At 48.8% G+C, this 13,578-nt stretch overlaps 1 protein-coding gene across 17 annotated transcripts in view; it reads left to right on the top strand.

Moving 5' to 3' along the window:
* The first annotated feature begins 669 nt into the window (after positions 1-669).
* Positions 670-13,578, top strand: part of BOC (BOC cell adhesion associated, oncogene regulated) — a 75,088-nt gene continuing 62,179 nt past the window's right edge. For 9 of the 17 annotated variants that reach the window (XM_021070376.2, XM_021070375.2, XM_084991182.1 and 6 more), the window contains exons 1-2: positions 670-1,120; positions 5,704-5,781. The gene's annotated coding sequence lies outside the window, so the exon portion shown is untranslated. Of the gene's footprint in view, positions 1,121-5,703; positions 5,782-12,111; positions 12,184-13,578 lie in introns of all 17 variants that reach the window. The other 8 variants (XM_084991188.1, XM_084991180.1, XM_084991184.1 and 5 more) reach the window with 1 other exon arrangement.

Genomic DNA, 13,578 nt, shown 5'->3' with positions numbered 1-13,578 from the left:
GTGGCCGATACCCCTCCTTCGCCCTCCCCCCTCTCATCCTTTCCCTCACTCTTCCATCCGGGGATGATGAATGGAGGTCAGGGCAGGCCGCTGTCAACCGAGAACGCGGCAAACCCTCCCTCTTTAGCCCGCTTGGTGGGTCGCGGGAGGTGGCGATGGGGCTTCCCCTAGACCAGCTTCGTAGTAATTTTCTCGACAGCCGCTGCCCCATTGCGGGGCGGGAGTAGTGGTAGGGGCGCGTTTAGTAAGTTTACTTTTAATGATTTAGTTTGTTTGCAGAATGGAGACAAGAAGAGGGGATGTCAGGAAAATACTTGGAGAAATAGACTGAACGAGAGGAGGGAAGGCTACTGTAGGAGAATAAGGGTCCGAGGTGAAGCTAAAGAGAAAATGGGGGTTCGGGGGAGCTCCTGGGTGTGAGAGAAAGGCAGAAGACTTTGCTTTTGGAATGGGAAAGAAAGCGAAGTGGGGGGACACCGTGGTACTAAGGCGCAACAGAAAGAAAATGAGTGTTAGGGGAAAAACTGAGTTTGGGGGGACTTTTTTTTTCCAGCTTCCTTTCCAAGACTTTTTCTTTGCTGCACTTTGCTCCTCCCCCTCCTCCCCGCCTCCTCTGCGCCCCCCCCGCCCCGGGCGCGCGGTAATGGGAGGCTCCTAGGCAGGAGAAGCAAAAGAAGGAATTGTTTGCGAGTTCAGTCATCCAAAAAAGCTTCTTCCATATGGAGGGACCGGGTGCGCAGGGCGCTGCGTCCCCTGCCTTGTCCTCCTGCTGCCGCCTCTGCGGCCCCCGCTTCCTGCCGCGGGGACCCTGAGCCCTGGCCGGCCGGTGTCAGCTGCCGCGCGCGCACACCCACACACGCACACGCACACACACACTTACATACACACACACTCCCGCCGCAGCTACACGCGCCCGCAAGCGTCCGCCCTCCCGGCCGGCAACTTCTGGTTCTGGGGCTCCTTTGTTGTTCCCGCTGCGGCCACTCCCGTTTTGTGTGTCCCTGGGTGTCACTGTGCGGGTTGTGTGTCCGTGGGCGCGGGGCTCAGTGGCGCTCTTCTGCGCCCACCCCGCTAGCCCCGGGGCCTGGCTCGTCCTTCCCAGGAGCCGGCTGCACCAGAGGTGAGTCACGTCGCTGAAGTTTGTTTTCTTTTCATAAAAAGTTGTGTTTATTTGTTGGTTTGGGGAGGAGAGGGGGCGGGAGGCTGCCGCAGGCCGGGCGATGCCGAGGAAGTGCTGAAGAGTGGCTGAAGCGGGTCCGAGCGCCGGTTGCGGGAGCGGGTCCGAGCGCTCGGCCCGCAGGCTCCCGTGGGGGACCCTGCGCCAGGCGGGCGGTGAGATGCCGGGCTACCGCCACCCGGCGCGGGGGCGCCGCATCCCTTTCCCTGCGGGTGCGGTCCGGCCGGTCTTTCCCGGAAGCTTCCTGGGTGGAAGAAGGGCCGGGACAGCCTCCCAAACGTCCCTAAAGGTTGACACTGGTCTCCGGCTGTGAGCGCAGGGCGGTGGGGAGAAGCCCACATGGGCAAATACACAGAACCACCGCACCCCCATTTGGCTTCCAAAGATGTGAGGGTTTATCGTCTTGGCGTTAAAAACAAACACAGACTAATATGAGGGACTTAACGGGCTGGAAGTGAAACTACACCAGATCATCCCTCCGCCCCAGGGGTGGAAGAGGCTAGGCTGAAGTGGTGATGTCCAGAGGTGTCTGTGGGTTTGGGGCAGCTGTGAGAGGAAGAGTGTGTGTGTGTGTGTTCGCCTTCGCGTGCCAACGTCTTGCTTTTGTTGTGCTTTGGAGGGGGGGTGTTGTTTGTAACTGTGAAGTGGGAATGATCATTTGGAACAAGTGCGGGGGGAGGGGGGGAGAGCAAGGAACCCAGGAAGAATTTTCTGCTGGATTTTTGAAGATCCTGCTTAACTTTCAGGTTGCCTCTTGTTAGTCTGCTCTTGCAGATGATAAGAAAATTTTGAGGAGTAGGGGAGCAGGCTGACCTGGAGGAGTTTAAGGAGCCCTGGGGGTCTGTTTGCTTAGTTTTGTTTTGGGGATGGGGTTGCAGTGGCAGGATTACTTGAAAGGTCATTGTGTGTTTCCAGAGATGTGGCAGGAAAGCTAAGAATACCCAAACCGCACACCAGGGATCCTAAACAGGCACTTTCTGGGTGTGGTGGGGTGTTCTGCCACTCCCCCATCCCTTCTCAGCAAATTCAAGTGGGTTCGAATAAGTTTCTGACCCAGAGTTACCTCTTTGAGTAGACTGAGTGAAAAGTGTATTTGGGTTTCAGGTCCTTGTGCCACCCTCAAGTGCCCTGTACCCAGCTCACATGTGCCACCTAGACCTTTGTTACCTAGAACTTTGCAAACTTTGGCCATTGAATGAATGAAATTTTCAAAATTCTTGAACACAAACATTTCAAACTTATTCCACAATTGGGCCCTAAGCAGCCAGCCCAGCCCTGTGCTGATTTTTTATCCCTTTGGTTACAGCCAGTAACTCAGTCTCCATTTTCTCAAGGGCAGCATGACAGTATGAAAACAGTCTCTTCAAACTGAGGTGGGGGCTGAGGGACCTGTTTTCAGTTTACAGTGAATCTGAGGCAAGAGTTTGGCCATTTTGAAGTGTGTAACAGGTTTCCCAGGAAGGTTTCTGAGGTCTTATAATTGGTACTTTTTAATGGTTTCATAATTGAAACCCAGAGGTTTCCCGTGGTAATCTTGAAGCACCTTGGGGTCAGTGGGACAGAGGCAGGGTGGAAACAGCAGTGGAGTTATGATTTTTCCTGCAGGATGAGTTTTTGAAGCAAGTGTATAAAAAATGAAAGAATAAAGAGTTATTGCTTTGCTGACATTGCCTGCCTCTGCTGATTATTGTTCCAAGTGTGGCCCTTCAGGAGGCCAGAGGCTGTCTACACCTATGAAATCTGAGGACTGAGATGTCTGACATGCTCCTTTTCATCCTCTGTCAAGAGATCTCACAAGAGTAACAGTGCAAGAGACATTTTCTCAGGAGAAATTACCCAAGCCACAGCTTTGACTTTACTGGGGAGAGGAGGTTGATAGAGGTCAGGATGGTTGGTTCCTTGACCACAACTGGGTATGGGGAGGGAGTGGGGGAGGGGCGGCAGCGAGAGAACCCTGCTTTGCATTGAATGTTTGGCTACCTTGTGATAAAAGGGTGGTTTATGTTCTTTTCTATCCTCCAAAAGGGTCCAGTGACTTTCCTTTCTTTGAAATCCTCTTTGAAATGTTTGGGCTCCTAGCTCTCTTCAGCAACTTATCTATGGTTTCCATACCCTGAGAAGGAGTGGGGGATTTTACTCATGAAATAATTCAGTTAACTTCCCCAGGGATGCCCAGGCTATAAACAAGGATGGTGAGAAGTGAATCCGATGGTCACAATATTCCTAGTGGTCCAGGTTCAGATTTCGACAAAGTCACTGTGGGTAATGAATAAGGGTTTTGCTCTCTGTATCTTTTTTTTTTTTTTTTTTTCCTTTTTAGAGCCACACCCATGACATCAGAGTTCCAGGCTAGGGGCTGAATCAGAACTGCAGCTGCTAGCTTACACCACAGCCACAGCAATGCTGGATCCTTAACCTACTGAGCGGGGCCAGGGATTGAACTCGTGTCCACATCCTCATGGATACTAGTCAGTTTCCTTACTGCTGAGCCACAACAGGAACTTCTCTCTCTCTCTCTCTCTCTCTTTTACACAAGTGAAAAGAAGTTGAAGAAGACCCAAGTGCCCCAAATAATTGCTTCCAGTACTTTCTGGCCTCTGAATATTCAAGAAAGTATTAATCTGGCATCAGAAGATATGCATTGGCAGTTTGCGTTCTTTCCTCCAAACTCCAAGCCTCCTTGCTATCTGGGAAAGTGAGGAAGGCGGGAATGGAAATTGGCAACGGAGAGGAAAGAAAGTGATTTGTTAACATTTAAAAAAAAATCAGTTTAACATATGAAACTTCTTGTCATCTCCATACTTCAATTCAGCAAGCATTTTTAGTACATCAGATCCCATACTAGGAGCTTTTTTTATCCCAAGACTAAGTTTCTTAATCAAAGGGTAGTTCTCCAATCTACTTCCCTCCCAATTTTTATTGTACAAGCATCTATTAATAATAAAGAAAATGTGTTATAAAATTTTGCACATTCCCATACCATGGCACAACTTGTTTTGTTCATCCACATGCTTTTCACATAGTTGTGATAAAAGTATAGACTCTTGTAGTCAAACAGCTCAGAAGCATCTCTACACTCTTGATCAAAGACTCAGAGAACAGGTATGTCCAGCAACTTTGCTTTTGTTGGGAACAACCTTATTCCTGAGAGTGCACCCATATGGAGACTCCTCATGTAGTATTTTCATCATTCATGAGGCCAAATCAAATATTTGGTGCTGGGGGTGGGATAGAAGAGGGTGTCTGTTTTGATTTTTTATTTTTATTTATTTATTTATTTATTTTTTGTCTTTTTGCCATTTCTTGGGCCACTCCCGCGGCATATGGAGGTTCCCAGGCTAGGGGTTTAATTGGAGCTGTAGCCACCGGCCTACACCAGAGCCACAGCAACAAGGGATCCGAGTTGCGTCTGCAAGCTACACCACAGCTCACGGCAATGCCGGATCGTTAACCCACTGAGCAAGGGAAGGGATCGAACCCTCAACCTCATGGTTCCTAGTCGAATTTGTTAACCACTGCTCCATGACGGGAACTCCGAGGGTGTCTGTTTTTAATCTAGAAGTCCATGTTTACAAAAAGCCTTCCTAAATAGGACTGTTGCCTCCTTGGAACCCTCAGGGTGGGAACTGGGTGGGAAGGGGAGGTGGAATCAGGAAATAGGGCTTAAAGGATCCATCTCAAGTGGAACTGCCCTGAGGGTTAGGAAACTTGGGTTGGAGCCCTGGCTCTTCCTGTGGACTCCATTCACACTGACTCAATCCACAGAACTAATCGATTCCTGCATCTCCACTGAATTAGCTCCTTCCTCAAGCCCACCCAGTCTTTCCCGCCTTTCCTTTTGTTAGGCCACCATCCCACCGCCTTTTCCATTCGGGGCTCCCACCATGCTTCTTCATGCCCTGGACAGTTGTGCTGACATGGCTGGACTCCCCACTGTCCACCTATTGCCATCTCACCCACCCATCCTCCATCAGTCCCATAAACAAGCCATCACCCAGTCTAAGTTTACAGTCTAAGAGCCCTAGGCCTCTCACGTGGCTCTGGCTCACCTTATCATGGTATTACCTTGAAAGAAGCTTTCTGCTCCAGAGTACCCATCTATTTGCTGACCCTTGATGGGTGGCGGGGGCGGCTCATTTCTTGCTTGCTGCCTTACCATCCCCAACTCCTTCCCAGTTTGCCCACCTTATTTTGTATGAGGCCTGCCTATCATGTGTTCTTAAAAGGTATTTGGTGAATACTGATGAAAATGGACTGCTGGCTGCAAAGGTAGTGGTTTTGTAAGATCAACAGGCTGTTTTCAGTGTAATCATTGTCCTTAATCCATTGTTCATTTCATTTCTAGCAAGGAGCCAGGTAACTGGAGATTTAAGGAGGCCTATGATTTGGAAAAACTGCTTTTTCTCTCTTTTCTTATTTATAAAATGGATTAATAAGGAATTACTATGGTTTATAGCAGTGTACCTTATAAAAAGCAAATACTCTAGAAGTGTTTATTTTGTTTGAGACACTTTCTTTTTCCTTAGGCCCAGAACCCATGACCCATGAAGTCTTGTCAACATTCACACCATCGAAGGCTATCAGCAATGAACTAGAAGAAGCAGGTGAGGCTTTCTGCCTACAGTGTAATATCTCTGGCCTATTGGGTCAGTCATGTTTTCATGTTTTGTGTTGCCCCTTGAAGGTAAAGTACTTCTCTTCTTTCAATATTGGAAGGGTCCAGCTTTGAGTGAAACCTTGGCTAAGCAGGTTGGTTTTAGTTTAGCTCAGATGCTCTTTTAGTCAGAACTCATGGTAGCCTCTTTCCCCTGGGGTGGCCTCATGAACCCTCCCCATTCCCTGAGGCAAATTCCATTTGACATGTTGGATACAGGCCATTTCCTATGGATTTGGAGTCTGAGACTGCTGTGGAAAAGTCCTGCTTAGCTTTGGGTGAGAAACGTCCTGTGTTTATGTGTCTATCAACGGTATTAGAGCAAATGCCTTCTGAACTGATGTACCGGGCAGTGTTTATCTCACAAAACCCAGAGGGATTCTACATCATTCCATCTTTTGAAATAAAGTTAAGAAATAATTCTCTTTTCCTAATGGTGAATTTGGCCTTATCTTCAAAGAAGGCCTCTGATGTTTGGGACAGGATTGTTGGGCGGTAAGAGGAAATCAGAGGAGAAAGATCAGAGCCAATGACACACAGTCAACGTAACTTGGTTGCCAGAGAAAACGTTGAGGAAAGACTCAAGTAGTTCTACTGCTTATTAACAGGAAAGTCCATAATATGGGTTGAATAAAGAAATCATCCAAAAGGAGCTGAGCAGCAGAAAATATGGCAAAGAAATATTTATTCATCTCCAAAGTGAGTTTTGACAGCACTGCACAAGACGAGGGTGATGATGTGTGTGTAGATTGAAGCCTTCATCCTTTCAACAAGCTTTTATTGAAAGCTCACTGTGTGCTTGGGGTCAATACCAGAGCCCATGCCTGCCTTCTAGAATTCTATGACTGAGCGAGGGGACATATAGGGCCCAGCAATGCAAACTCCTGTGTAAAGTGCTTGAACTGGGTCTTGAAGAAGGGCTCCTAGAGGACAGGGCCCAGTATCTCAGGCTAAGTCCTAGAGTCAGAAGTGGGGCTGGCAGGACCAAGGTTCGATTACCTCTGCCCACAGGTGTTGTTCATTTTCTGGCTAAAAACTTGCTTTTCCTCAGATGATAATAGGCTGAAGCATTTTCTTTCTTTTGTTTTTTAATCACCACCTGTGGCATGCAGAAGTTCCTCCAGGCCAGGGATCGAACCAGTTCCATAGCAGTGACAGCCACAGCAGTGACAATGCCAGATCCTTAACCCACTGAGTCATCGGGAAACTTCTGAGTTTCTTCTAAATCTCTCTTAAGACAGGAGATTTCAAGTTCAGAGTATTTGTTTGTTTGTTTGTATGTTTGTTTATTTAGGGCTGTACCCACGGCATATGGAGGTCCCCAGGCTAGGGGTTTAATCAGAGCTGCAGCCACCAACCTACACCACAACCATAGCAACGTGGGATCCAAGCTGCATCTGCTGCCTACACCATAGCTCATGGCAACACGAGATCCTTAGCCCACTGAGCGAGTCCAAGGATCGAACCTGTGTCCTTATGGATACTAGTTGGGTTCATTACCACTGAGCCACAGTGGGAACTCCCAAGTTCAGAGTATGTTTTAAAAATTGTATTAAAGTTAAAAACTGGATTCTTGGAGTTCCCACTGTGATGCAACAGGGTGGGTGGTACCTCTGCAGCATTCCATCCCTGGCATTGCTGCAGCTGCAGCATAGGTCCCAACTGTGGCTCAGATCTGATCCCTGGCCAGGGACTCCAAATGCCGTGGGGTGGCCAATTTTTTTTTTAATGTTATAAAAATAAAAACTGGAATCTCTGCATTGAGTTCAGAGTCTTGGAACTGTGAGTCTTGGACCACAGTTAAAAGCAGTTACTGAGTAGCTTTCAAGGGAAAAAGAAGAAATGTGTAATCTTTTCTTTCTCATCCAGATTTTAGCCAGGAAGGCTAGAAACACACCTGAATTCAGCTTTTTACTTGTTAGTTCCATTTGCCCTTTGTTCTGCTCTCTGGAGCAGGTTTGCTAGGCTCCAAAATCATTCCAAGAGTAGCAAGAGAGGAGACATTTATTTTGGGGACAAATAAAAGTTACTGGGCTCTCCGGTTGCCCAGGAACCTCCTTGGCTTCCTCGAGGTAGCTATCACACAAGGTGGGAGCTGCAGGTAGGAGGAAGAGGGTGTGTGGAACCAGCTGGCGGGGCTGGAATTAGACTCCTGCAGACCCACCCCACTAAATCCTGGCCCTGACAAAGTTTTTCCAGAGTCATCCCAGCCAAGTGCCTTTACTAGTCTGAACTTACCTAACATTACAATCCCAGCAGGTTTATTAGGTATGGGTCACAGTTAATTGGAGAGGAAAATTGGGAGGTTCTGGGTTTATTACTTTTCTGTGAAAGCAGAGGCTGCTCTTAATTATTTCACAAATCGTCTCCTCCACTTGGCTCTCTCTCTGCTTTTCTGTCAAATGACTGTCATCCCACGGAGGTGTTATGGGTAGCTCGCCCTCTTTGATGTACCTGTGCCCACGTGAGGGGGATTTCATAAAGCAGTCAGTCAGCACAGTGCCCACTCTTGCAAGTGAGACCACATAAAGTGATGGAAATTCATAGCTGTTTACTTCTGTCATTATGAATGGATGTTTTGTAGTGAACAAGTTACATAAAAATCTGCTGTGTTCGAGCCAAGAGTTAGAGTATAATGGCCCTTCCAATGTATGGGCCTTCCGAGCAATCACCTGTAACCCTCCCTGGACAGCGTTGGTGGTCTTGCCATGGTGAAGGCCAAGTCAGCTCCAGGTGAAGGTGCCACAGTCAGGTGCCTCTCGTTCTATAGCCTTCTGTTGCAGGGATGGAGAGTCAGGCCCGGCTTTCGCCTGCCTGGACGGTGGCAGCTTGCCAGCAAGTTTCACTGGGTGGTCTTGGACAATGGGAGAGAGGAGGGGTGGGGAGCTCAGCTCTCCTGCCCAAAGGGGGACCAGAAGGTTGGCAACCAATCCCCTGTCACTGAAACACCACAAAGGTTCCGAGTGTGGGTGAAAAGAACAGAACAGGTTGCTGAAGGCAGTATTGTGATGGAGTTCATTTTTGTTTCCCTGATTTTACAAATGAAGCCTTGCACATATGTGGCAAGTCCCGCCAAAGAGGGTGAGCACACACGAGCAGCAGGGGCCCTTCATCACGGAAGGGGAGAGTTGCTGTCCCCACTCCTGGAATCAGCCATGGACACGGAGGGCAGGGAGAGACTGGCAAATCCTAGTCCCCAAGAGGCAGTCCCTCCTGCCTCCACCATCCTTCCGGTGACATGGAAAGTGAGAGTTGCCATTTTGTGAGACCTACTGTGTGCTAGGCCCTGTGCTAAGCACTATGAGCACTGTCCCTGCAAATGCCCCTCTCCTCCCCACCCTAGAAGGCCTGTGAAGATGGGCAGCTTGATCCTACTCTGATCCTACTCTGCAGATGAGAGAGTTGAAGCCGAAATAATTATAGGGACTCATTCCAGCTGATAAGTGGCAGAGCCAAGATTTCATGGTAGGGCTGCTGACTCCAAAAGTCAGGCTTTGAGAGAAAAAAAAAAAAAAGGTATCCAGACAATCTCCCCCCTCCCCCAAAGCAGTGCCCCCTTAGCTTGGGAGAACTGTTTCTTTTGCAGCTAACAAAGTGGAAGGGACAGGTGGAAGCTTTTATGAGACCTGCCTTAAGAGAATGGAAAACTGGGGCCACAACTGGAAGGTTTTGACGGGCTGCACAGCAGCAGCATGAGGGAAGCGGCTTCTAAGGCACAGCTAATTGGGTCTCCCCCTGGAATGTGTGCCCTGGCCTTTTCTCCCCCAGGACATCATGTGAATTGGCCGTCTGAATCTTTGCTTCCCACCTCAATGCCAGCTCAATCCATTTGCTCCTCAGGCCACTGCAAGTCTGATCAAGCAGGTCCTCTGGGCCCTTGGTGAGGTGAGGGGGAGAAGGCGTTTTGCCCAGCAGATATTTTCCTGGTCAGGAGAAGTGGCAGCTTGTGCAGAAAAATAGCAGCTTTGACAGACAGGTAACTGACAGGAGATGGTACCTTCCAGGCAAATACTCAGAGAGCAGCCAGCAGAAAGAATTCTGCAGGCCGTCACCTGCACAGCAAAACCGACCTCTCCCTGCTGGCTTCAGAGAGGGGAGAGATTTGGCTGCGATGAGCGTGCGGTTGCCCTCAATTCCTTGTGTTTCTTTAACAAACGTGGAAAGCCCAAGCCAGGATGTTCTGGCTTCAGAAGGGGTGGGGCGTGCACAGGACACCTGGGTTTAAGTTGGCATTATGAGGAGTTCCCGTTGTGGCTCAGCGGTAACGAGCCCAACTAGTATCCATGAGGACAAAGGTTTGATCCCTAGTCTCCTCAGTGGATCAGGGATCTGGTGTTGCCGTGAGCTGTGGTGTAGGTCACAGACACGGCTAGGATCCCTCATTGTCGTGGCTGTGGTGTAGGCTGGCAGCTGTAGCTCCAATTCGACCCTTAGCCTGGGAACTTCCATGTGCTGAGGATGCAGCCCTAAAAAAGAAAAAAGAAAAAAGAAAAAGGTGCCATTATGTGACCACCTAGTTGGGTAACCAAGGGGAAATCATGAACACTCTCTGAGCCCTTATCTCCCCATCCTTGCAAGCTGCCCTCTCAGGGCACAATGAGGATGCCGAAGAATGGCACAATGGAAGACTTTTGATTCAGAGCATTCCTGCTCAGCAGACTCTGGTGTTTGTGTTCCTCCAGGATGTGTTAGGAGCTAAGACATTGAAGGGAACTGACCAGAGGTCAGAGTCCGGGCACACAGGTTGCATCTGTTTCTGTGGTTGTGTTTGTTTTCTAGGAGCAGGGGCCTGAACTAAGGGCAGGTAGGTCCTATTCCAGAAAGTCTTCTGGACCTCTCCAGGCAAGCTGCTTTTCCCTCTCTTGTGGGAAAAAACAGGGAAGTTCTCGGGGTCTGGCAGGAGTTGAGAGAGGAGAAGATTTCATGACAAGAGAATCCTGGTTAACGCTCTTCCCAAGAGAGGAAGGAGGAGAGGAACCTAAGGAGTGTGGTGGGGACCCTATCTGAGAGAACAGAAGTTTAGAGTGACTCTAATTAGAAAATGGGTGAAGTGCTAGGGAAAGGCGGTTGTTGCAGGGGGGGAGTGGTGTTGCTGGGGCCACCCCCAGGTTGGAGGTTGTGTGGCATCCTGGTAAAGGGTGGGCTTTGGAACCAGGAAACCTGGGTTTGAAGGTGGCTTTGCCAGTTGCTAGGCGTATGACCCTGGGGTAGTCATCTAAACTCCAAGACCTAGTTTCTTGAAGTTGTTGGGAAAAGGAAGCAAAATGTGGCATATAAAGTGCACAAAATGCATTGTGAACATTAGTAGAAGGTAGCTGTTAGTAGGAAAGGAAAGAACAGACTGAAAGGAGAGTTAGCAATGGATTGAGCAGCTGGGAAGATAGGCAGATGGAAGGCTGTGTTGATGGAAATCCCACTGGCTCAAGGCTCTCTAGAGAGGAGGCAGTGAGAGGGCATGGGGAGTGAGGAGCCCCCAATGGGGAAGGCTGTACCCACAGGGCACCTTAGGTACCAGCCCTCGGGCCTGGTCACTGGGAAGACAACTCCACCCAAGCCTTCTCCTCTGCTTCTTCCCTGATTCTGCCATTAGGCCCCAAACATAGGAGTCACTTTTGGCTCTGCTTTTTCTCTCATTCTCCACTTAAAGTTGGCAAATGATATTGGCTTTACTTTTGAGATGTATGCAGAATTCCCCATCTTCCATCAGTATTTCTTACCTGGTCTGTTGCAATATCTTCCTAAGTGTTCTCCCTGCCTCTACCCATCCCTGACCTTGCTTCCCAGAGCCTCTTTTTCATAGAGAAGTCAGGCGAGGTCATGTCTCTGCTCAAAACTCTCCATGGTGCCCATTTCATGCAGAGGAAATGCCACACAACATCTGTACCCTTGCCCCATCCTCACAGCTCTGCCCTCATCTCCGGTGCCCTCACCTCCCCTGTCTTTACCTTCCCCTGCCCTCACCTCCCCTACCCTTACCTCCCTTTGCACTCACCTCCCCCTGCTCACTCCCACAGCCACAGTGGTCTCCTTGCTGCCACTCCACCTACCAGAACAAGCTCTCTCAGGGGCTTTGCCCTCTATCTGGAAGGCTTTTCCCTGATAGCTGCACAGCCCCTCCCTCACTTCATTTAGGTGTCTGCTTCACAGCCACCCTAACCCTTTATTAAATCACTCCCACCATCATTCTCTGTCCCTTCAACATAATCTATTTTTCCCCAACATTGTGACCTCCTGACGTATCTCTGCTTGTTCATCTGCTTATTGCCTGCTTTCCCTCCAGAAGGAAAGAGTCACAAGATCAGGGATTTCATGCTGCACCTCGCTGCCTTCCCAGTGCCTGGAGTAGAACCAGGTATGTAATTGGTGCTCAGGTTTTTTTTTTTTGTTTGTTTGTTTGCTTTTTAGGACCATACCCACGGCATATGGAAGTTCCCAGGCTAGGAGTTTCATCAGAGCTACAGCTGCCGGCCTATGCCACAGCCACAGCAACACAGGATCTGAGCCACCTCTGTGACCTACACCACAGTTCACGACAACTCTGGATCCTCAACCCACTGAGTAAGAGCAGGGATGGAACCCGTGTCCTCATGGATACTAGTCAGGCTCATTACCACTGAGCCATGATGGAACGCCGATGCTCAGTTTTGTTTTTTTGTTTCTTTTTTACGAGTCTTCAGACCTCTCCTGAATCTCAAATGGGGTGATTCAAGGAAAATGAAAGAATTACCTCCAAATTTATATAAGAAAACTGCATTTGACTACAGGGGAATGAGGCGGAGAGGAGCCGAGAATTCTATTAGGGTGTCTGTTTCAGAAAAGCTGGGAAGCAGTGTGGTAGGCCTCAGCAGAAGGAGCCCAGTGCCTCTGTCTTCCTCAGGGTGACGGATGTCAGGATTGTCTGGGAATGTGCCCCTCGTTCCATTTGTGAGGGAAGGGTGAGAATGGCCACCCCTCTGGCCTTTCTGTATCGATCAGGAAGAAGTCACTGAACATGGACATTATGCCTGGACTGTGCCTGGCTGGGAGCTGCAGAGAAGCCCAGTGCTTCCTCCCCCATCAGGAGTTGATAGTCTAGTTGTTCATCTGGAATTTTCTGAGTGTGGCTGGACCGTCCACTGTCCTGCTCCCTTCAGTTTACGCAGTTGAAGTAGAGTTCTGTTGAATATGGAGCATGAGAAACACAGGGCAAACTTGAGAAGAGTTCAGTTCCCCATACGCACGGGCACCTAGTTGGTGAGCCTCGTGCCAGACAAACTAGACAGAGCTAGAAAAGCCTCTGCTCTAGAACAGCTGACAGCCTGGAAGTACAAGGAATAGCAGATTTGGATGTCTGCCCAGCTGGGTAATCTGACTTGAAATTTGCATCTCAGTCATTTCTGACTTGGGTCTAGATTGAAAAGGTAAGAAAGAGTAAAAATAGAGACAAATGTCCCAAGAGATCTTGTGCTGACAAAAATCGTGCCTGAGAAATGACATTGCCACGTCCCTAGACCCAACCTCGGCAGCATCTCAGGGAGCTGGGGAATAGCCCAAGCCTCCTCATCCAGGGTTTTGTTATTTTTACTTTTATTTTTTTTAAGCTTAAAAAAATTAATAGGCTTCTTTCAAAAAGCAATTTTAGGTTTACAGAAAAAAATTAAATGAAAATTACAGGGAGTTGTCCCATGCCTCTCAACCCCCACCCATTTCCCCTATTAGGAACATCTTAGGCTGGTGTAGTACATTTGTTACAATTGATGAGTCAATG

Source organism: Sus scrofa, chromosome 13 (genome assembly GCF_054392235.1).
Source record: "Sus scrofa isolate SSC_HxYL_T2T_F1_AM1 chromosome 13, Sscrofa_HxYL_maternal_Yorkshire_Landrace_v2.0, whole genome shotgun sequence".
In the NCBI taxonomy this organism is placed as follows: domain Eukaryota; kingdom Metazoa; phylum Chordata; class Mammalia; order Artiodactyla; family Suidae; genus Sus; species Sus scrofa.
This window is presented reverse-complemented; position numbering and strand designations above follow the sequence as displayed.